The sequence below is a fragment of the Eleutherodactylus coqui genome, chromosome 8 (assembly GCF_035609145.1).
Source record: "Eleutherodactylus coqui strain aEleCoq1 chromosome 8, aEleCoq1.hap1, whole genome shotgun sequence".
Taxonomy (NCBI): Eukaryota; Metazoa; Chordata; class Amphibia; order Anura; family Eleutherodactylidae; genus Eleutherodactylus; species Eleutherodactylus coqui.
Genome location: NC_089844.1, coordinates 162,093,139 through 162,117,903, shown reverse-complemented (window position 1 = coordinate 162,117,903; position 24,765 = coordinate 162,093,139).

Here is a 24,765-nt window from a genome sequence, read left to right as displayed (position 1 = left end):
CACCGTAAAATGTTGAAATGCAATAGCAAAGGTTATAAAGTTGTTGTACATACTGTATGGGGGATTGAGCTCATTGCAAGTACAGCTGACTTTTCTCAAAGACTAATTTCCCTGCTGTTTACTTAGGAAGTTGGACGATCTATATACTGGATAGAAATTAATATAAAAAAGGGAGAAGTCTAAGTCTAGAGGGGATGATGGATGTAAGACGTTTGAGGTCAATATTTAGGAAGGGTCTGGGCCTATATTTAGAAGGAATTGTGGGATCTTGTGTCTGGTATGGTCATAATGGGGGCTTGTGAAAAGTTGGGTGGATTTGCCCTTGTTGTAAATTGTGGTGGTATAATTTAACCAGGTGGGGCCTAAATAATATGAGCCAATTTTTTATAGTAAAGGCTAGTGTAACCATCCGATCCAGGGGCTTTACCTCCCAAGAAGTTTAATCTCTCAATCAACGTCTTCTACGGTAATAAAGTTCAGGCTTAAAAGGGCAGAGTTCAATGACCGTGATAGATTAAGTTGGAAAGAAAGTGTTTGCCTGGGAATCAGAGTTGGACTGGGGTGACATCATTGGAGAAAAAAACAAGTGTTTCATTGTGAACACAGGTGAACAAACCCAAAGCTGAAGTTACTAGTCTCTGATGCATTCTGGAGGTATTAATATAGTTTTCAGTAGAATAAGGCCAGTATATATCCTAGATAAAATTACTTCTCACGGACACAGAAATTACACTGAGTTTAATAAACCTCAACTGGTTTGAAGCACAATGTACTTTGGGAGGAAAGAGTTCAGGCATAAACAGGCACATCACAGATCACCCCCTCTAAGGCTGACCGTATTCTTCACTGGCATTCTGATACTTTACAATGATGGGAGTGGGTGTCCCTCTGGAGAACTGCTCTCTTGCAGATATTGTTTTTGTGTGAGTTATTGTATGGTAAATTAATATATTAACATTCCTCAGTAATGTCTGGGCAAAAAGTTTCAACCTCAAGGTAGATCCGAAACTTCTTTTTGACCGTGGAAGTATATTAGTTCCATAGGAATAGTGCTACTAGTAGCTGGCCATCCTAGACTAGCCAGTGTCATTGCTCTGCGTCCAGCGTGTTGGTTAATAAATAACAAAACCTCCAACTTGTGTAGGAAGCGAGATCATTGTATAGATCAGTGATGGCGAACCTCTTAGAGACTGAGTGCCCAAAGTCCAACCCAAAACCCATTTATGTATTGCAAAGTGCCAACGCATCAGGGGGCGGGGCTTATTACGATGAATTATTTAACCCCGTTATGAAATGGACAGGACCGTTTCAAAATAGACGGGGAGGAACTCCCTATTTTGTTTTTTTTCCTAGCTGGAGCACTGGAATACCATTGCATACCTGCAGCTGATTTCATATTATTCGGTGCTCCCTCTCACCTCCTCTGAAGGCTTCCCGCTTTCGGGGCTCTCCTGCTCTTGGTTCCCTCCTCCCCATCTCCACTCCTCTTGCAGAACCAATGAGGAGAGGTCAGGGAAAGAGGATCCTTGTTGCACGCACTGCTCCTGAGTGATAACCGGCTGGGTAGCCACGGCACTCCGGCCGGTAATCACGATCTTGGTGAGCAGCCGTTGGCACACGTGCCATAGAGGGTTCTGCGTGCCTCCTCTGGCAAACTGCAAGGGCAAGTAATCTCATGGTAGGGGTTTCCTTGCACAGGACCCCCTCTGTTCCAGAACGGAGGGTTGCTCTGTAAGAGCTGCTCACGCTCTGGTGGACAAACAGATCAATTTAATACCACATCAGAAAGTGTCGCTGGTGGCAGCTTCTCCTGGCAAGATCCGCTGATCACTAGGGATTAGAGAAGACTACTTCTGTTTTAAAAAGTATCTTGAATAGACCACCCCTTTAGAGCCTGTGGACACCCTTAACATGTCTTATTCTCTAAATTTCCCGTATTTTTACATAAAAATTATATTTGTAATTTAATATTAAACATTGTTAACTGGTTACTTTCTAGGCTCGTCCCGTGTCCTGTTACAGTGATAGTACAACAATCTCAGCCTGCCCGCAACGTCTCTCAACCCCTTAATGCAGAGGAGTAACTTGAAGCTCCTGGGCCTCAATGCAAAACCTGTTACGGGGCCCCCAACTATAATGCTTTATTCATAGTACTGGGCTCCCTATATGGAGGAGAGAGGCCTTCTGGGCCCCCTAAGGCTCCCGAGCCCGTGTGCAACTGCATCCCCTATAGTTATGCCGATGGAAGAAACCCTTCGGTGCTGATTTGGTCTCTGCGGTATTGTAGCATATCTGCTGTGGGTTTTCTGCTGTAGAAACCCCACAGCGGATACAGCCCATGTGAAGGTAGCCTTGGGCCCTATTTACACAGCTGATAGGGGAAGTCCCGCTCGAGATCCTCAGGCGCGACTCGCATTGCATACCACAAAGGCACTCCGTCCGTGTGTTGTGTGGGAGACCGCACATTTGCATGTACTATTTTCGTGGCATGATAATAGGATATGCTGCGATATTTCTTATCTTGTAGCCTTGCTGTGAGACAAAAATTGACCATGTAAATAGACCCATTGCAAATAATGAGTTCTATTTCCATGTGACTCGCAACACACAAGAGTCGCACAATACAAACTGCCCTCCAAATGCGGCCTCAGAGTCTGATATCGCTCTCTCAATTGAAGGAGGAGTCTGCTGTGGATCTCCTAAATCCACTACAAATGGGGCAGGATTTGCTGAGGACTTTTCCGCTGCAGAACGCCCAGGGCAGATCCTCAGTTTTTGGGTGCCAGTGAGAAGGTTTCCATTCAGGCACATCAAGAGATCTTTCAAATGGTGAGGAAGTGAAACGCAGTATTGAGAGCATAGTGGGGAAAATCCCAAATTCTTTTAGCATGAATAACCTTTGTGTTAACGTGATACCCCCATAGAAGAGGAAACCAAGGGACAATGATAATGTGGTATGTGATGTGGATTCAGCAAAGTGGTAAATGAACTGCAGCACAGACGGTTTTCTTGCCTTAACACTTTTTCCATGACTTCCTGCTTTAAGTTAACCGCTTGCAGTAAGTTATCAGGCTTGGGTTACATGTTGCTACGTCTGTAGAAACCCATGAGAAAATGACATTGCTGATAGTAGAAGGGGCGTTCACAGCCATGTGATTAGTATACTTTGCCAGATTCCACGCAACAGAAATCTCTAAGCTGTGCTATAGGGGCTCGATCTCTACAGAGCTCTTCATGCTGCAATTAAAAGCTCATTCCCATGCTCGTATGTGTAAAACGCAGCGCTTTATCGCCCTGGTTATTGCCTCCTTTTACCACCATGGCTATCGTCGTGTATAGCATTGATAGTTCACTGCGCATTACAACGTATTTCACACACACTGTAATGCGAAGTTTTACTTGTCCTCAATGTATTGCGTATGGACAGCATTGCACATGCTACCCATAGAGAACAGGGCTATATAAGTCATAAGTCATACCGGTTAAATAGTGCATGCTGCAATCTTTTTCACGCGCGTATCTACATGCGATGTATGTATGCTAATGTGACTAGATCGATAAAAAAAGTGCTTTCATTGAGCCCATTTACTGCGTATTACTCAGGTGCGCAATATGCTGTGAAATCCTGGCCGTGTGAATGAGTCCCAAGTTTTACGATGTATCTACCACCACAAGACCGTGTGGATTTCCCCTTGGGGGTTGTTGTTGTTATTGTCACTGAACTGACAGGGTGCAGAGCAGTCTCAGCTCTAAGAATGAGGAAACTGTAATCTTGGGCATAGAAGTGATGCATGTGACTGCAGCTAGTTTCGTTGTGCTCCTTATATAGTCCTGTTTATATGTATTGTAAACAACCATATTACGCCGCGGTGGAACGCTCCTGGGACAGTGTGTGCCTGACCCGGAATACTTCGGGGATTTTTCTTCTTCTTCCTCTTGTTTGTGCTTGCAGATGGGACGACATGTTTCCCATACAGTAATCCCTTGTGTCAGCAGCGAGGCACAAACTGTTCAGTGTAAGAAACACGTCTAGAGTGAACAATACAATGACACCGCTCAACAGCACTTTTGCATCTGGTGTGCAATATATCAATTCTTATGGATTTTTTGGGGTAGAATCCGAATTTACCTTTAGAAAGATGTATTACTTAAGGGTTTTATGTAATTTAGATTTTTAAATTCTTTTTAAAAAGGTTTTTGTGTTTGTGCTCATTTTCTGGTGAATTATTAATATAAAATTAAATCCGTGATAAAGCTAAACTCTTTATTTGAATGTAATACAAAGTGGATGAAGTTCTAAAAATGGTGATTAGATGGCAGAACAATGTAGTTGAGCAGGAAGGTTACCGACATGAGCCTATCTGTACTGCTGTTAGTTTTTGTTGTAATCTGCATGAAGCACTTCTTTTCATTCTTACCTCAGCATATCGGTATTTTTTCAGTTTCATTCTCAAATACATCACCAGAAAAACATTATTGAGTTCTAAGTGTTATTTATTTTTTTTATTTAAAACCAGACAATATTTGTCAATTCTGTATTATTGTCTATGTAACAGTGCTACGTATCTCAGAAATGTGACGTGATAGGGTCTGATTCTTCCACTGAATTCAGCACCCCAGAATTAGTTGAATCAACCTCTTTCCAAAGCAGAACCAGAAAATTTTGTTTTGATTTGTTGACCAGTGTTATCGTTCCGAAAGTCATTCAAGCAAGTAAAACTGAAGGGTCATCGTTGAGTTTAAACATGAGAAAACGAGAATTGAGGTTCTTTCGTCATCCAGTTTCAGCTGCCATAAAAATTAGTGCCTTCTCCTGCAGTGTAATTCAACATGTTTTATTACGTTTTGATTAGAGATGAGCGAACCTACTCGGCCACGCCCCTTTTTCACCCGAGCGCTGCGATTTTCGAGTACTTCCGTACTTGGGTGAAAAGATTCGGGGGGCGCCGTGGGTGAGTGGGGGGTTGCAGCGGGGAGTAAGGGGGAGAGGGAGAGAGCTCCCCCCCCCTGTTCTCCGCTGCTACCCCCCGCTCTGCCACGCCTCCCCGGCGCCCCCCGAATCTTTTCACCCGAGTATGAAAGTACTCGAAAATCGTGGTGCTTGATCGAGTAATTACTCGAAACGAGTATATTCGCTCATCTCTAATTTTGATGCATACATAGGATAAAGTGTAAATGCTTGTTATATGATATGATATTATATGATATTATATGATAGAGGTGCAATAAGATATTAGATCATTAGGCCGCCTGCACACGAGCGGAAATTCCGCGGAGGGATTTCCCGCGGAATTTCTGCTGCTGGAAGCCTGCATAGGATTGCATTAACAAATGCAATCCTATGCAGACGGCCGCGATTTGGCCGCGCGAAAAATCGCGAGCCCCGCACAGAAATGTCACTCACCCGCCATCGGCTCCGGTCTGTGCATGCGCCGGCTGCCTGGCAAGCCGGCACATCAATCAGCCGGAGCCAGCGTGCGCGGGTGAGTACACGCTGGTCCCTGTAGGCGCTCGGGTTGGGTCCCGCGGAGAGAATCCTCGCCGCCGGATCTAATCCGCCCGTCTGCAGGCGGCCTAAGGAAGCATTTCCAAGCAGTGTGATAAAATGTCCAGCTGAAGAGATTAGATTTGTTTAGAACAAACATTTATAGAGTTTCCTTTTTGTATCATAATTAAATTAATTAATTAGGGAAATCAGATGGGAAGATGGAGAAAAAAAGTGGGGGGAGGGGGTTGGGGGGATATGAGATCTCATAACTGGACCCCTGTAACAAGTTAAAAAAAACAGATAGCAAACCTTGTTGGGCTCATAAGGAAACCAGAATTGTTTTTCCTATTCAATTTTTTGATTGAATATTTCAGGTTATTACAATTGACTAAATGTAAAGAAGCAATGTCATTTGGAATTGATCAACTCAATATGATTGACACACCATATGAGAGGTATGACCTGTGATGAAGGGTAACCATCCCAATAGCTTTTGGTTATGATTAAATAAACTGAGAATATATTATAAAAGGGAAAAACAGAAAAAGGACCAAGGAACAGTTACTGGACACTTCTGTTAATATCAAGCTGGTATAATCAATGAACAATAAAACATGTTCAAATACTAAACCAATGATTCCACATAAGATGACATTTATAAAAGTTATCATTACATATATCACGTAACCTCTCATAGGAGTTATGTTCAGAAATTAAGATTATTAAATGGTTGATCTTGGGAGGCCTGGGCGATCTCCAGTCCCTAGTTATTACAAGCTTGGTAGACAGGAGAATATAGCATTAATCTTCTTGTTTCTGGGGGTAACTGATTGTTATCAAGCGGTAAGAGAGCTAATTTTGATTTAAGTATTTGGTTCAGTCTTGAGATCCAATTTATAAGGTTAGATACATCATTCCACACTGGATGAAGGAGAGGGCAGCTCCAGAAAATGTGGTATAATGAGCCTAGTTGCCCAACACTGGCCACTGGACCCGGGAAAGCATTTGGGAATCTTTTCAAGATTATAGTATCACCTGGTCAATAGTTTATAGTGGAGATTTGTACATGGGGTCTATTTGTTGGCCTATTCAAAAGATAGCCATTGATTTGGTGTAAACTTTATTCCAAGTTCTCTTTCGGAGTTTAGGAGATGTACTTTTTTGAAACACCCATTTTTCCTGAGAAAATGTCATAGAATGTTCTTACAAGTGACTTGGAGGGTGGAAAGTTGTTAGCAAGGTATGAATTTCATGGGGCACAATGGTCTCAGTAAGGCATATACCTTCAGAAAATACCTTATTTGGTTACATTGGTGCAAGTATTAATGAGGAACCCCCAAATTCCTTCATCAGATTAGCAAAAGAGGTCTGAGATATGATCTACACCTTCTTTTTACCTAGTTCATAACATGACTGTTGGGAATGAAGTATTCTAGGATAGTCAAGGTTTAAGAACTGTGGATGTGGAACCACTGTGTCAACCTGCCGGGTAGGTGAAGATCCGACAGCACAGCTGACCGCCAACCCCAGCGTGGGAGGTAAGATACCAGATGAACAGTCCCATATATGGATTTAAACTAGGGAATGTATCTTGCCCTGAACTAATAACCAGGAGAGGGAGACCCCTGCCTATAAACGGAGCACTCGTTCCGATAAGGACAACCCCACAGCCTTCCTCTAGGCGCTGACTTACCCTGGCGGCCCAAAACACCTATAAGACAAAGATAGAACAACACCGGGAATACATAAACAAAGGAAGGACAAGCTGACAAGGATAAACAGAGAAGCGGACAACGGGAATAACAGACTACAGAGTATGCAAACGAAAAACACAGAACACAAGCAGAATACAAGGTAACTGCTGAAGCAGCGGCTGGACATGAAGTGAAGGGAACAAACTCATCAACACTGCAGCAAGGTCTGAAAGGCCCAGGGCAGCTATATAGAACAGTGATTAGAAAAAGGGCATCAGCGGAACAGGAGACCAGAAGCTATTAACCCTAGGAGTGCTGGAAGAGTGAATATAAGCTCAGGGAACAGGGAGAATGCAACGACACCCATATTGGCCAGACACAGAAGCAGAAGATTGTGTCTGAACAGTGCACCTAACACAAGGGAAGTTTTGCTGATCTTTTCTTTGTGGTATGTGTCAATTTTTGAGTGAGTAGGATCCAGGATTGTATAGAAGCTTGCATGGGAAATTGACATTATCTGATAGTTTATGGAGGGAAGTGGTTTTGGAGTGGTCTCTTTTGAAATGGAGGCTAATATAAAGGAACTAAGACGTCTATCTTCATTGAGCCGAGTTTATATATGGAACCAACTGAAGTTATAGGAGATGGTGAGCCAGGCTTGCGTTTGATAATGGTGGACTGATAAGACCAAAGATTAGGTACCCCAGTCCTCCTTTTTTTTCTATTAAGGAATAATATGGATGAAGCAACTTTTGGTTTCTATCCCTTCCAGATGAAATCCATCTGCGTTTGGAATTTTGCCATGATTATTTAGTGGACTGGGATTATGACAGTACAGAAAAAGAATTTTTGGTAGGATAAGCATTTTATAGGTAACTATCCTTCCCAGCCACAATGATTCTTTTCTTAAGAAAGTTAGTGAGAATAAGATTGAACATTGAAAAGGGGATTCGATTTGGATGGGAAGTTTTAAGGCCTTATTAATGTTAAGGGCTATAATCTGAGATTTGTTAGTGTTAGTCTATAATGTGAATACGCGCCTCGCCCACTGCCGGCCACATCATATGACTCTCGCCGCGGGTCATGTGACACCTCCGGCGCGTCATATGACATTGCCAGGGGGGTCGTGCACTGGAGCGTCATGTGGGACTTTGCGCAGCGGATCTGGAGGAAAGTATGGGGTCTTGGTATACATGCTGCATACAATGGTGCCTCTTTGCTATGAAAGAAATGGATTCTTGCTATGACATCTCTTGGGATGTTGTCAGCTAGGAATCTTGGGTTTGGGAGTGAATGCACACTGCACATGATGAGTTCCTTATGAGAAGTTGCTGATGGTAGATTTGTCATTAGCTGGGGCAAAAAATGTTTCAGGTCTGGAGAGTTAATATTCTAAGAATTCCACGACACTTATTTTTGTTCCTTTAGCTTCTATCCTCCAGGTCTGCCATTTTTGTTTTTAATCTACCACTACTTCTCCTGAAGTATAATGGGCTTTTATTAGCTCATTATGGGGTAGTGTAAATTCACTTAAATTTCTAAGTGATTGGTCCTGTCTCCCAATTCAGTTATTGAAGAATTAAGATTGATAAAGTCCTTCTGTATAGAGCCATATAAAGCCACGATCATCTCTATAGCCTTCCTTCATCTGATAAGCTTCTGAAAGATTATCTGTAGGGTCTTTTAATTGCAAAGGTTCTCTCTCTATATAGTAGGACCTACAGTCTGGGCTTCTGTTTCACAGTGTAAGGAGAATGTCTTCTCCTTGGTAAATAAACAATCTTAGATCTCGTGTGGAAAGCATGGGCCCTCAGGAGAAATACAAATCACACCAGCCTGTTGCGGTATCAAAGGATTTCTACTTTATTCATAGTTGGATGTGGTTTATATACCATAAATGACATCACAGGAAAAGAGGAGAAGAACCGAGCGGTACATAGTTGAGATTTCCTTCCCCACCCAGGGAGCTGCCAGAGGAAGAAGAAACACCGCTGTCCTGTCCGTGGCTGGAGTGGCAAGTGGGGTAAAAACTCCATTAAGTGCTTTGGGAGCGCTTTCACCATTCTCAGTCTCGTCATCAAGACTGCTGCAGGTGATCAGCTATTTGGTGTGGTGAGTGACCTGCAGTCAGCTTGTTTTAGTCGCTTAGGAGAACTTTTTCAGAGCGGAGCTCACTCAGATGTGTCCGTCTCAGCAAGTATCCAGGCCACGCCCCCTGAATTAAGTTTTCCATTGACTTTCTCTCCTTCTGTAAATCCCCAGTAGGGCTCAAGTAACATCCAGGGGTTTTTATGTAATGGTGTCATATGCGAGGTCCCCACCCCGCCCTCAGGATCACATCAATTATAGGGTTTTCAGAGGGTCTCCTCTCATGGTTTTCTCCATATAACAAGAGGTTATTTTAAAGGTTTCATTAATGGCCTTCCACACTTGTTGAGGTAATCTATATATATATATAATTGAATGTCTGCGTGTCTGTCTGTGTGTCTGTTTGTCCTTTATGCGCTACTACACCATTCATCCGATCGCCATGAAACTTTGGGAAGTTGTTGAGTACACTCCTGGGAAGATTATAGGCATAGTAAAACTATCCTATGATAAATGGCGCGCGTGCGAGCGTCGTCGACAGTTACGCCCCCCCCACGTAGATCGTTTGATTTCCATCACTGCCACTAATTCTCTCACTTCCCGATGTCATAGAAACTTGAAATTTGGCACGAGCATTGACTATGTCATAAATAGGAAAAGCTAATGGGTCCCAACTCGATTATTCAATTCTATGCGCAAAAGAATTAGCGTCCAAATTTTACGTACGGAATGTCATTTTCTCACATAGAAACTTGAAATTTGGCACGGGCATTGATTATGCCATAAATAGGAAAAGTTAATGGGTCCCAACTCGATTATTCAATTCTAAGCGCAAAACAATTAGCATCCAAATTTTACGTACGGAATCTAATTCTCTCACTTCCTGATATATATATAAATGAATGAATGTCTGTCTGTCCTTTATGCATTACTACACCATTCATCCGATCGCCATGAGACTTTGGGAAGTTGCTGAGTACACTCCTGGGAAGGTTACTGGCATAGTACATCTATTCTACGATAGGTGGGGTGCGTGCGAGCATCGTCGACAGTTATGCCCCCCAGACAAAGATCGTTTGATTTCCATCTCAAGCACGAAAGCAAAAGGCATTACGAGCAACGGGATGAGTGTTCAACTACAAAATGATGCATCCGCCGAACGTTTCGCAAGACCATTGCTGGATATTGAGAATGCTGAGGTAACATGAAAGCTGTGCTGTGATTGGTTGTTATATATTATACTGCTGAGGTAAAATGAAAGCTGTGCTGTGATTGGTTGCTATTTCTTATACTGCTGAGGTTGCATGAAAGCTGTGCTGCGATTGGTTGTTATATATTATACCACTGAGGTAACATGAAAGCTGCGCTGTGATTAGTGGCTACTTATACCACTGAGGTAACATGAAAGCTGCACTGTGATTGGTTGCTATATATAATACCGCAGAGGTAACATGAAAGCTGCGCTGTGATTGGTTGCTATTTTTTATATTGCTGAGGCAGAATAAAAGTTGCGCTGTGATTGGTTGTTATTTCTCTTACTGCTGAGGTAACATGAAAGCTGCACTGTGATTGGTTGTTATCTAGATATATAAAAACGCATGTTTGTATGTCTGTCTGTCTTCGCAGCAACGCGCGACGGGTAAGCTAGTATATCAATAAAACTCTCTAAACTTTCAAGAAGCTTCTGTACCTGAGTTTCCTTTGCAGATAGAGCCTCCATCCAATCCCTTTGCATGAGAAATGTAGGTTACTCCAAAAAGTTTAAAGGAAGGAGGGTTCCTGTAAATCCGCATCTGTAGGATCGTTTTGACCTTGGCCATGGCAACCGTATGTAGAAGTTTCCGATTCCCTGGTGTACAACAGTGTTTATCTTGGTCTATGTCCCAAAGATTGCCCAGGTGGGATTGAGGGGGCCAGGCGAGGTCGTATGTGTGGTGGTGAATCTGTGTATCCTGGTCCTGCAATTTTAATCCACAAAGCAGTCCCACAGACAATGGAAGAGACCCACTCCCGACATCGGCAACACCTATCATGTGGGTATATTTCCATTTTAGCTGCAGAAAAAGTTGGCGTTATACAAATAAAGATGATTATTATTTTAAATCCTCTTTGTGGAGTGATATATGCCCTATGGTAGTTACTTCAATGTAGCTGCTCAAGGTAAAGGAACACCAACTGTATTTTAGGGTTTTCAGTAGGCGTAGGATGGTTAAATCGGGAATATCAATGGTCTGTTTCACGGGTGCTGTTTGAGACATAGTATAATCCATTGGAGTGTGTAGGTGTTGGTGGAATCTTGTTGTATGATCTCACATATTAAGGCCTAATTCCCACGGGTGGACTTCCGCCGCGTATCATGCTGCAAAAATCTGTGGCGCTGCCCCGCAGCTATTAGGTTCTATTGAACCTAATAGCGCAATGCTCAGTGTGGAATTCCACCGTGGAATTCCGCACCGTGAAAGCATCCGTAATCACCCACGGCATGCTCTATTTGCCGCGGGCATACGCGCGGACAGCTTCCATTGCAGTCAATGGAAGCCATCCGTCACGCTATCTTCCGCTGTAGCACAGCCAAAGATAGCGTGAAACTGCTTCACCGCCGGCGCACTGCTATGACGTAGCCGGCGCACATGTGATGCTGTGGGTATGTCACATGAAACTGTCCCGCGCGTCATGCGCTTTACTGCGCATATGCGCCGGAGCGTCATGCGGGATGTCGGGCGGCGGATCCGGAGGTAACTATGGGGCCTATGGAGGGGCTCCATGACGGGCGTCACGGCTGTGGGCACTAGGCCTAAGGGTCTGTCATGTGTGGTTCAGTTTTGACCATTCATGTGAGGACATGTTGGCCAAGGTCCTATCTATATACCTTTTGCCTGTAAATAGGGGGAAAAGGTTGTGAGCTTGGGGGTATTTGTTTAGTAGATCTGAAAAAGATCGCATCTCATAGGTGTTTTCAGTAGGTAAAGTTCCCTGGTTCAAGCATCAATGACTGACTGCTAGGGTAACGTCACATTGTGACGTTTTTTAGGCAGACTGTTTTTGCAGAGGGTGGTTTGCCATTGCCTTTCTCAGTCATCTTTTAACCCCCAGAAAGCTGGGTACTCATTTTACTGACCTTGGAAGGGTGGCAGGCTGAGTCAACCTTAAGCCAGTTACCTGAACCAAGCAGAGAGATTGAACCCGCAACCTTCAGGTCATGAGCAAGAGCTTAGGACTGCATTTCTACTGCCTTAAGACCACGGACTATATATAGGAGACAAGGAAATTCCACCATTGTAATCAGGTGACACCTGCCTAGGTAGAACAGTGGAAGCTTGGGTCCTTTTAATGTTTGTTCTAGTGATGTAATTTAGGGTTTGATGATTACGTAAAGTTTGCGGTATAAATTAGGTATATAAACGCCAAGGTATGTAATGGAACTTGTCTGCCGCTGTAAAGGATATTGAAGGGTCCACTCTGTTTGTGATGGGACATTTATTAATAAGGCTTTTGTTTTCTCCAAGTTAAGAGTATACCCCAATAAAGATCCTAATTTTTGGAGATCTTTGAGTACCAGTGACTAACAGTTACGTTTTTGACAATTAATAGTACTTCATTTGCAAAAGCCACCACTGAGATATCGGTGTGGTATAAATGGGTTGGTTCGATTGGGAGGGTCAGTGATAGGAAATGATCTAGCGAGAGGTTGAAAAGTAAAGTTGAAAAGGGGCATCCCTATCTGGCCCTTCTCAATATATCTATATCTTGAGCATTATGACCATTTATTGTAAGGGTAGTAGATACGTTATATTGGATATGGGGAATAAAGTTAAAAAAGCTTGGGCTAAAACGTCTGAGAAGGTTTCGTGGCCTTTCCTATACTCTACCCTATGACAAACGCCTTCTTCGTGTCCAGGCTAAGCAGGAGCATCTGAGGAGCATTTGGGTATTTAGTAGAGATGAGCGAGCACCAAAATGCTCGGGTGCTCGTTACTCGGGACGAAATTATCGCGATGCTCGAGGGTTCGTTTCGAATAACAAACCCCATTGAAGTCAATGGGCGACCCGAGCATTTTTGTATTTCGCCGATGCTCGCTAAGGTTTTCATGTGTGAAAATCTGGGCAATTCAAGAAAGTGATGGGAACGACACAGCAACGGATAGGGCAGGCGAGGGGCTACATGTTGGGCTGCATCTCAAGTTCCCAGGTCCCACTATTAAGCCACAATAGCGGCAAGAGTGGGCCCCCCCCCTCCCAACAATTTTTACTTCTGAAAAGCCCTCATTAGCAAAGCATACCTTAGCTAAGCACCACACTACCTCCAACAAAGCACAATCACTGCCTGCATGACACTCCGCTGCCACTTCTCCTGGGTTACATGCTGCCCAACCCCCCTGCACGACCCAGTGTCCACAGCGCACACCAAACTGTCCCTGCCCAGCCTTCAGCTGCCCTCATGCCACGCCACACTCATGTCTATTTATAAGTGCGTCTGCCACAGGAAAAGCAGGCACACACTGCAGAGGGTTGGCACGGCTAGGCAGCGACCCTCTTTAAAAGGGGCGGGGCGATAGCCCACAATGCTGTACAGAAGCAATGAGAAATCCAATCCTGTGCCACCTCCATCTGGAGCTGCACACGTGGGCATAGCAATGGGGAACCTATGTGCCACACACTATTCATTCTGTCAAGGTGTCTGCATGCCCCAGTCAGACCGGGCTTTTTAATTCATAGACACAGACAGGTACAACTCCCTATTGTGAAGTCCCTGTGGACTGACAGCATGGGTGGCTCCCTGGAACCCACCGGCGGTACATAAAAATATCCCATTGCATTGCCCAACACAGCTGAGGTAGTAATGTCGTGCTTAATGCAGGTGGGCTTCGGCCCACACTGCATGCCCCAGTCTGACTGGGGTTCTTTAGAAGTGGAAACAGATGCATTTATAATTCCCTGTGGACCCACAGCATGGGTGGCTCCCTGGAACCCACCAGCGGTACATAAAAATATCCCATTGCATTGCCCAACACAGCTGAGGTAGTAATGTCGTGCTTAATGCAGGTGGGCTTCGGCCCACACTGCATGCCCCAGTCTGACTGGGGTTCTTTAGAAGTGGAAACAGATGCATTTATAATTCCCTGTGGACCCACAGCATGGGTGGGTGCCAGGAAGCCACCGGCGGTACATAAAAATATCCCATTGCATTGCCCAACACAGCTGAGGTAGTAATGTCGTGCTTAATACAGGTGGGCTTTGGCCCACACTGCATGCCCCAGTCAGACTGGGGTTCTTTAGAAGTGGAAACAGATGCATTTATAATTCCCTGTGGACCCACAGCATGGGTGGCTCCCTGGAACCCACCGGCGGTACATAAAAATATCCCATTGCATTGCCCAACACAGCTGAGGTAGTAATGTCGTGCTTAATGCAGGTGGGCTTCGGCCCACACTGCATGCCCCAGTCTGACTGGGGTTCTTTAGAAGTGGAAACAGATGCATTTATAATTCCCTGTTGACCCACAGCATGGGTGGGTGCCAGGAAGCCACCGGCGGTACATAAAAATATCCCATTGCATTGCCCAACACAGCTGAGGTAGTAATGTCGTGCTTAATACAGGTGGGCTTCGGCCCACACTGCATGCCCCAGTCAGACTGGTAATATGTACCTTAACAGTAACCTCGTTGGTGGTAATGTGGTGGTGACTGCGGACCTGGTAGCGCGGTTTAATGTAGTTGGTTTTCGGAATGTGGCCAGGATTAAGTGGGCCATGGCGGGGGGATGGTGGTGGTGCTCTCTTGTTGTGTCGTTAAAGGTGAAATTCTTGGACTGCCACCAGACGGACCAATGCAAAGGTATTTGCCAAGAATGGATTCATTGTTGGAGGAGGAGGGGGATGTTTTGGAGGCACTATGTGTCCTCTACACGTGTCCGTGGTTATATGCACCTTAACAGTAACCGCGTTGGTGGGAAATGGCCTCGCCGCCATCATGTCTTTGTGAAGCCTCTGTTTCCACACCCCAGTGACATACCATTAGCAGCGGTATAGGCAAAGCCCAGAATTATTAACATTTCAGCGGTAGCATTAGGGACAGGCCCCACTAACATATCACTAGCTGCAGTATAGGGGGAGCGCAGTCTTAGTTCCATTTCAGTAATAGTAGTACTCAAGACAGGCCCCAGTAACATTCCCATTGCAGCAGTTTAGGGAGATAACAGTCTCTTTCACATTTCAGTAGCTGCAGTATAGACAAGGCCCCAGTTACATTTATGTAGCTAAAGTGTAGGCCAACCCCACACACCTTTCTGTACCATGAGTGCAGGCGAAGAACATAGAAATTACTATGATTACACTGTAGGTGAGGGCCCAAAAAAATTGGTGTACCAACAGTACTAATGTACCTCAGAAAATATTGGCCATGCCCAACCAAGATGGCAGGTGAAACCCATTAATCGCTTTGGTTAATGTGGCTTAGGTGGTAACTAGGCCTGGAGGCAGCCCAGTTGACCGAAAAAGTGGTTCAAGTTAAAGTTTCAACGCTTTTAAGAGCATTGAAACGTATAAAAATTGTTTAGAAAAATTATATGAGTGAGCCTTGTGGCCCTAAGAAAAATTGCCCATTCGGCGTGATTACGTGAGGTTTCAGGAGGAGGAGCAGGAGGAGGAGGAGGAGGAGGAATATTATACACAGATTGATGAAGCAGAAATGTCCCCGTTTTGGATGGTGAGAGAGAACGATGCTTCCATCCGCGGGTGCAGCTTACGTATTGTTTAGGTATCGCTGCTGTCTGCTAGTGGAGAAGAAAAGTCTGGGGAAATCCAGGCTTTGTTCATCTTTATGAGTGTAAGCCTGTCGGCACTGTCGGTTGACAGGCGGGTACGCTTATCTGTGATGATTCCCCCAGCCGCACTAAACACCCTCTCTGACAAGACGCTAGCCGCAGGACAAGCAAGCACCTCCAGGGCATACAGCGCGAGTTCAGGCCACGTGTCCAGCTTCGACACCCAGTAGTTGTAGGGGGCAGAGGCGTCACGGAGGACGGTCGTGCGATCGGCTACGTACTCCCCCACTATCCTTTTACAGTGCTCCCGCCGACTCAGCCTTGACTGGGGAGCGGTGACACAGTCTTGCTGGGGAGCCATAAAGCTGGCAAAGGCCTTGGATAATGTTCCCCTGCCTGCGCTGTACATGCTGCCTGATCTCTGCGCCTCTCCTGCTACCTGGCCCTCGGAACTGCGCCTTCTGCCACTAGCGCTGTCGGATGGGAAGTTTACCATCAGTTTGTCCACCAGCGCCCTGTGGTATAGCATCATTCTCGAACCCCTTTCCTCTTCGGGAATGAGAGTGCAAAGGCTCTCCTTATACCGTGGATCGAGCAGTGTGTACACCCAGTAATCCGTAGTGGCCAGAATGCGTGTAACGCGAGGGTCACGAGAAAGGCATCCTAACATGAAGTCAGCCATGTGTGCCAGGGTACCTGTACGCAACACATGGCTGTCTTCACTAGGAAGATCACTTTCAGGATCCTCCTCCTCCTCCTCTTCAGGCCATACACGCTGAAAGGATGACAGCCCAGCAGCATCTGTACCCTCAGCAGTGGGCCAAGCTGTCTCTTCCCCCTCCTCCTCATCCTCCTCATGCTCCTCCTCCTCCTCCTCCTCAACGCGCTGAGATATAGACAGGCGGGTGCTCTGACTATCCAGCGACATACTGTCTTCCCCCGGCTCTGTTTCCGAGCGCAAAGCGTCTGCCTTTATGCTTTGCAGGGAACTTCTCAAGATGCATAGCAGAGGAATGGTGACGCTAATGATTGCAGCATCGCCGCTCACCACCTGGGTAGACTCCTCAAATTTTCCAAGGACCTGGCAGATGGCTGCCAACCAGGGCCACTCTTCTGTAAATAATTGAGGAGGCTGACTCCCACTGCGCCGCGCAAGTTGGAGTTGGTATTCCACTATAGCTCTACGCTGCTCATAGAGTCTGGCCAACATGTGGAGCGTAGAGTTCCACTGTGTGGGCACGTCGCACAGCAGTCGGTGCACTGGCAGATTAAACCTATGTTGCAGTGTCCGCAGGGTGGCAGCGTGCGTGTGGGATTTGCGGAAATGTGCGCAGAGCTGGCGCACCTTTCCGAGCAGGTATGACAAGTGGGGGTAGCTTTTCAGAAAGCGCTGAACCACCAAATTAAAGACATGGGCCAGGCATGGCACGTGCGTGAGGCTGCCGAGCTGCAGAGCCGCCACCAGCTTACGGCCGTTGTCACACACAACCATGCCTGGTTGGAGGCTCAGCGGCGCAAGCCAGTGGTCGGTCTGCTCTGTCAGACCCTGCAGCAGTTCGTGGGCCGTGTGCCTCTTCTCTCCTAAGCTGAGTAGTTTCAGCACGGCCTGCTGACGCTTGCCCACCGCTGTGCTGCCACGCCGCGTGACACCGACTGCTGGCGACGTGCTGCTGACACATCTTGATTGCGAGACAGAGGTTGCGTTGGAGGAGGAGGAGGAGGAAGGTGCTTTAGTGGAGGAAGCATACACTGCCGCAGATACCACCACCGAGCTGTGACCCGCAATTCTGGGGGTGGGTAGGACGTGAGCGGTCCCAGGCTCTGACTCTGTCCCAGCCTCCACTAAATTCACCCAATGTGCCGTCAGGGAGATATAGTGGCCCTGCCCGCCTGTGCTTGTCCACGTGTCCGTTGTTAAGTGGACCTTGGCAGTAACCGCGTTGGTGAGGGCGCGTACAATGTTGCGGGAGACGTGGTCATGCAGGGCTGGGACGGCACATCGGGAAAAGTAGTGGCGACTGGGAACCGAGTAGCGCGGGGCAGCCGCCGCCATCATGCTTTTGAAAGCCTACGTTTCCACAAGCCTATACGGCAGCATCTGTAGGCTGATCAATTTTGCAATGTGCACGTTTAACGCTTGAGCGTGCGGGTGCGTGGCGTCGTACTTGCGCTTGCGCTCAAACTGTGGCACTAGCGATGTCTGGACGCTACGCTGAGAGACATTGCTGGATGGGGCCGAGGACAGCGGAGGTGATGGTGTGGGTGCAGGCCAGGAGACGGTAGTGCCTGTGTCCTCAGAGGGGGGTTGGATCTCAGTGGCAGGTTGGGGCACAGGGGGAGAGGCAGTGGTGCAAACCGGAGGCGGTGAACGGGCATCGTCCCACCTTGTGGGGTGCTTGGCCATCATATGCCTGCGCATGCTGTTGGTGGTGCCTCCCCAGCTGATCTTGGCGCGACAAAGGTTGCACACCACTGTTCGTTGGTCGTCAGGCGTCTCTGTGAAAAACTGCCACACCGTAGAGCACCTTGACCTGTGCAGGGTGGCATGGCGCGAGGGGGCGCTTTGGGAAACAGTTGGTGGATTATTCGGTCTGGCCCTGCCTCTACCCCTGGCCACCGCACTGGCTCGGCCTGTGCCCACACCCTCACTTGGCCCTCCGCGTCCTCGGCCGCGTCCATATCCTCTAGGCCTACCCCTACCCCTCAGCATGCTGTATTACCAGTGATTTGATTTCCCAGGCAGGAAAGAAATTGGCGCAAGGCTGCACTCAACCGTAGCTGGTTGCGTTTGATTTTTGTACGTTCTCCACGCAGCACACACGTACACGGAGACCTTAGGACTGACACAGGCAGGCCAAATATAATTAATTCGCTTTTTTGCAAAGGGAGGGCCCCACTGCGTATATTCAATGAACAATACGTTTAATAACTGTGGTGTGGCCCTGAAAAAGTGTCACACAACTTTAGTGTAGCAGAGTTATTAACTCTGGCAGAGCAGGTATTTGCCAGTCAGGAAAGACAATGGCGCAAGCCTGCAGTAAACCGTAGCTGGTTGCGTTTGATTTTTGTACGTTCTCCACGCAGCACACACGTACACGGAGACCTTAGGACTGACACAGGCAGGCCAAATATAATTTTTTCGCAAATTTGCAAAGGGAGGGCCCTACTGCGGATATTCAATGAACAATAACTGTGTTGTGGCCCTGCCTACACAATTCTGTCCCTGTAGTATCAATGGAGGGTGCAATGCTCTGCACAGACGATTTTTTGAAAAAAAAAAAAATGCAACACTGCTAACAGCAGCCAGCACAGTACTGCACACGGTTAAATTTGGCCCTAGAAAGGACCGTTGAGGTTCTTGAAGGCTACACTCACTCCTAACACTCTCCCTGCCTAAGCACCACTTCTGTCCCTAATACCGGGTGCAATGCTCTGCACTGCCGATTTTGAGAAAAAATAAAATAAAATTTCCACTGCTAACAGCAGCCTGCACACAGGTAAATGTGGCCCTAAGAAGGACCGTTGTGGTTCTTGAAGCCTACACTCACTACAAACACTCTCCCTACAGCAACTCCAATAGAACAGCACTTTCCCTCACTAACTCACACGGCATCTGAGCCGAGCCGCGGGAGGGGCCGACTTTTATACTCGGGTGACATCTGATCGTCCCAGCCACTCACAGCAGGGGGGTGGTATAGGGCTTGAACGTCACAGGGGGAAGTTGTAATGCCTTCCCTGTCTTTCAATTGGCCAGAAAAGCGCGCTAACGTCTCAGAGAGGAAAGTGAAAGTAACCAGAACACCGCGTGGTACTCGTTACGAGTAACGAGCATCCCGAACACCCTAATATTCGCACGAATATCAAGCTCGGACGAGTACGTTCGCTCATCTCTAGTAGGGGACTTTTTTGCATTTTCTTAATTTTCCTAAAAACTTTGTTTAGGAACCTGACTTGTGATGAATTAGGTGCGTAAATATTAACCATTGTCACCATCATCCCATTAATTTTGCAAACCAGAATCTGATATCTGCCTCCAAGTCTATCAGTTGAAAGTCCTCTGAGTTTCTTATAGGCACCAGAACCCCCGTCGCCTTCTTTTCCGCATTAGTCATATAGATTGTGGAGTATTGTGGGTGGGGTAGCTTGGGGATGCAGTCTTATTTGAAGTCCGTTTCCTGGGCACATAGCACTGCTGCATTGGCTGTAGTCGCTTCTTTCCATAGGGCCAATCTTTTATATGGAGAGTTCAAGCCTTTTTCATTTATTGAAAGTATTATAAAGGGGTTGTCTCGCGAAAGCAAGTGGGGTTAAGTACTTCTGTATGGCCATATTAATGCACTTTGTAATATACATCGTGCATTAAATATGAGCCATACAGAAGTTATTCACTTACCTTCCCTGCGCTGGCGTCCCCGTCTCCATGGCTCTGTCTAACTTCAGCGTCTAATCGCCCGATTAGACGCGCTTGCACAGAAGGGTCTTCTGCCTTCGGGTCTGTCCGGCAGCAGCGGCGTTAATGTTAAGTATCGGGTCCCTCTCTGTTCTCTCTTCTGTTTCTTCTTCATAGCTTGATCTGCCTGCATCCATCTTTTATTCCTACTTGCCCTCCTCTCCGCAGCTCTAAGGATGTTATGTTTGTGGGGTTCTGGGAGCCTATGCCTACTCATCTTGTACTTTCCCGTCTTCCAGCTCCTTCCTCCTTTTCCTGAGCATCTATGGGCGCTATCTTGTTCTTGATGCTCTGAGGCTTTATGGCTCCTTCCTTCACTCCCTTTTCCTTTATGTTCTCCCCTCTCTCAATCTTGTCCTCCTCCTTCCCATTTTAAGAGCGCACTCTGCACTGTTGCTGTGTGAGCTCATTCTAGCATCTCTCCCTTCTTCAGCCTCCTGGCTGTCTGCTTCCTCCCCTCCACTTTAGATCCCTCTGGGCACCATTTTTTTAATGGGGGTATGTGTGGCCGCATCATCATCACTGCTGCACTTCTCTCCTATTTCCCCAGCATTTCTACGGCACAGAGGATGAGGGGATGGGGGAAACCCGCTTACCCTGTTCTCATCACAGGGATTCCCCCAGACGCGCTGGAAATTCCGTTCGTGTGCAGGCACCCTAAGTCGTCTTCTTCGTCTGTCAGTGGTGTTCCCGTCACTTCTGATGTCTCGGTTCAGTGGAACTCAGTACCTCATGTCTGCTGCCGTTGCCATCCAGCCCACGCGGAGCACCTTTTGACTTGTAGGTTTGAGTATATGTCTCGTATTCTAAGTGTTTCTCAAAGCTGAGCCTGTTTTTGTGTTAGTGATCTCTGGGCCTTCTGATCATTTCTAACTCTGTTATTTCTGAGCGCTGTGTTCTATTTTCGCTTGTTTTAGCACATTTTAACGCAGCTCGTGACCCATCAGAATGATGGCGTGCCTTAAAAAGCGCTGTCGATTGCTGTGACTTGCATTCAAAAACACTGCTCAAAATCGCAGTAAAAATGCAGCGATTCTGGGCGTCGTTTTCTAAACGCATGTGTGAGAGTGGCCTTAGGTATGCAGATTTGGTGTAGATTTTCCTGGGATTCGGGACATCGTGGGTGTAAGCACATTTCGGCCGTGTGGACATGCAGAGATGGCTTACACACATGTGAATCCGGCTTAGACACATGGCGGTTCTAGTGAAATCTCTCCATGCCTTGTTTCACTCTCACAGTGTATAACACTTGGACACTTTCCCATACAAGGAAGTTATATTTGCACTTGGCTTATTTGCTGATTGCTTATTGTCGGCGGCTTTGTGTATTTAAGCCTCTAGCTTAAGCTACAGGAGTTGTATTCTGTATATCTAAAGACATGGCGTATTCTCCAGCCTGGTCTAACATGACTAGTGCAGGGACACATCTATACCCTAGGAGGGTTTCTGCTGAGTTAGGGCTCCTGTCCACGGACGGATTAGCATTGTGGAGCACAGAGCGGGATTCCGTCTCCGGACTGCGCAGCAAATCCAGCCCATAGAATGCAATGCAAAAATGCGCCAGCTTATAAGCGGAAATCGATTGTGATTTTTCCGTTCGCGGAGAAGAAATCGCAGCATGCCGCGATTTTGTGCAGGCTATGCACTGATGACTTCCATTGAAGTCAATGGAAGTCGGGCATCCCGCAATCATCATTGCAGAATGGCCGCAGAAGCTGCGTCATCGCCATAGCGTCGGCGCGGCATTCTCTGTACTGCGCATGCGTGCCAGAGCACAGGCTGGCACATCTGCAGCACAGAGTAGAGACGCTATACAGGTAAGCTGGGGTCACCAGCCGGGCACTGGGTCGAACTCCACTGTGGGAACCCTGCATGCAGGGTCCGGCCCGCCTGTGGACAGGAGTCCTTACTGTAGCCATCAGTATTGAGCTTAGATACTATGGATTAGGACCACCAACTGCACAGCTGTCTGCATACCTAGCGTCGGATCGTGCAGGAAAGTACAGCAGCGCATCCTCTCTAAGTGCTCGATCACCAGGCGTATGCGTACAACAATGTCTGCTGCGGCTTTATGCACATTACAGCCCATACGTTCTGCCTGCAAAGACTGCATATGGGCTGTGTACGATGCCTGTGAATGGCGCTCATGGCCATGCGTAGTGTGACTTATATATTTTTTAATTCCCCACATTGTTCAGACCAGCGATGCGTCTGGAAACGCTTCCCGTACGCGGAGAAGTACAGCATGCTGCGATCGGTTTCCCCTGTGTATCGATGCGCAGTGCCGACAAACAAATGTCAATGGAGAAGTGAAAGACTTTCATTGCCTCTATTCACTGCATGTTACGCACAGGATATACACATGCATGATACTAGGTGACAATACGCCCGTGTGAGTGAGCCCTAAGGGGGAGGCAGAATGTTCCTCTGTATGGCTCCAGGCACACCGCAGCTGGGAGGAGGGTTTCAGGGCTTTATATGATTATCGCATTGTACAAAGTACCCGATCTCTTCCACGTGGATAGAAATGATTTGTCTGTTCTGAGGGCTGATGTGAACTTTGGTCCACTTTATAATAGCACATGATTGCCAAGGGAGGAGCAGAGTATATTCCTAGTCTGGATCCGGTCTCCCAGCTGCTGTGTGTTTAACACTGCAGGCTTAGTACTATATGGCACTGTAATATGATAGGCCGTCTGGGGGAGCTGTTAAGTGAGGTTACTTACACCTGTTTTGTTAGTTTTTTTTTTTTTTAAGTAAATGCCAGGTGTATACCGTGAAAGGAGGGAAATATATAAAAAAATTCTACATCTCCCCTTATTTTTGGATCCACACCTTACTTTGGCCGTCTGCACACAAACAGATTTTTGCTGCGGAATCCACGTCGGGCGTCCAATTATGGTTTCAGCCAACGGAGGAAAAATCGCAGCGTGCTGTATTTGTACGTGGATTCCGTGCGGACTGCTTCCATTGAATTCAACGGAAGCCGTCTGCAATTAACATTGCAGACAGGTCATGGATTCTGCATCATCGCCTAGCGATAGCACGCAAAGATTACACATTTGTAAAAATCTGTATTGTGCGTGTTCGGGGGCTCGCAGCAGCCATCCGCAGTGCAGAAAAAATAAGAACACGGGTTCGCAGGATCGTTGGCCACAGTCTGGGTCGGATTCTGCTGCGGGCTCGCGCATGCAGAATCCGGCTCTGCTGTGTGCAGGCAGCCTTTGGCTTCCTAAACTACTCCAAAACCGCACGTGTGAAAAACAGCAAATAATATGCTCTATTCCTTGATATGCTTTATATAAGGCTCTCACGACTGCTACAAAGACTCACTTAAAGGGGTTGTCTCGCGGCAGCAAGTGAGGTTATACACTTCTGTATGGCCATATTAATGCACTTTGTAATATACATCGTGCATTAAATATGAGCCATACAGAAGTTTTTCACTTACCTGCTCCGTTGCTGGCGTCCCCGCCGCCATGGTGCCGTCTAATTCTGATGTCTTCTGGCGTTTTTAGACGCGCTTGCGCAGAAGGGTCTGATGGCTTCTGTTTGGTCCGGCTCGAGCGGCGTTCTAGCTCCGCCCCTTCTACGCGTCATCGCGTAGCTCCGCCCCGTCACGTGTGCCGATTCCAGCCAATCAGGAGGCTGGAATCGGCAATGGAACGCACAGAGCCCATGGTGCACCATGGGAGAAGACCCGCGGTGCACCATGGGAGAAAACCGCAGTGCATCCCTGGAAAAGGACCGGCGGCCATCTTAGGCAAAAGATTTTTTAAATTTCATATTTCGTCAGATCGGTGAGTAGCAAGCGGCTTAAAAACCGCTTTAAATTGCTATTTTATGTCAGGGGGGTGACAGGGGGAATGGGGTAATGTAAAATTTTGATGTTTGCCGCGAGACAACCCCTTTAAGGGCTTCTGGTGCACATGGCCTCTGTACATTCACTGCTGTGATGTTGGGCTTGTGTGCAGCCGCTCGTCTATAATAACCCATTGCCTGCAGTTTCCTACGGATGGTCCTGGTGCTAATGCATAAAATAACAGAAAAGGGAAATCTAAACTGACAATAAATCAGAGAAAGTGGCCATATACTTATGGATATACTGATACAAGAGGGCAGGCATGAACACCACATCTCTCAACATGCAAACAGCCCTCTGGTAAATGGAGGAGCCACCGGACATGTACAAGTCACTGATGAACAACCACGCGCACACCTTCCTTATATTGAGCAGCCTGCTGGATTGAAATATGCCGTCATCAATAGGCTGTAAGCCTGCA